This window comes from Trachymyrmex septentrionalis, unplaced genomic scaffold (genome assembly GCF_001594115.1).
Source record: "Trachymyrmex septentrionalis isolate Tsep2-gDNA-1 unplaced genomic scaffold, Tsep1.0 scaffold170, whole genome shotgun sequence".
In the NCBI taxonomy this organism is placed as follows: domain Eukaryota; kingdom Metazoa; phylum Arthropoda; class Insecta; order Hymenoptera; family Formicidae; genus Trachymyrmex; species Trachymyrmex septentrionalis.
The window spans coordinates 41,855-42,198 of NW_017304865.1; positions in this window are offsets into that span (position 1 = coordinate 41,855).

A 344-nucleotide genomic window follows, 5' to 3' on the forward strand; every position below is an offset into this window, starting at 1 on the left:
TCGTGCCGCGGAATTCTAACGAGAGCATGGCTACGCGCCGCGTAAAGCATCTCAATGCCGGTGCGGAACCGCGGTTGGTTAGATCTTATTATCACAATTTTGTCGGCAGATGTAAATGAAAGCCGAAGACTTGTTCAATATACTTGTTATTTTTATTATTATTAATCTTTGTGTGTTTTATTGCCGTTACTATTCGCTTCTTCAAACGATCCCCTATCCTCGACCACGAACCGCCCCCTCTGCCACTTCCGAGACTAAGCTACCGGTTGAGAGCCCGTCGACGTTCACAGCCCGATGAATATTGCATAGAGAAATATCACGTAATTTCGAGAAAGAGTGGCACG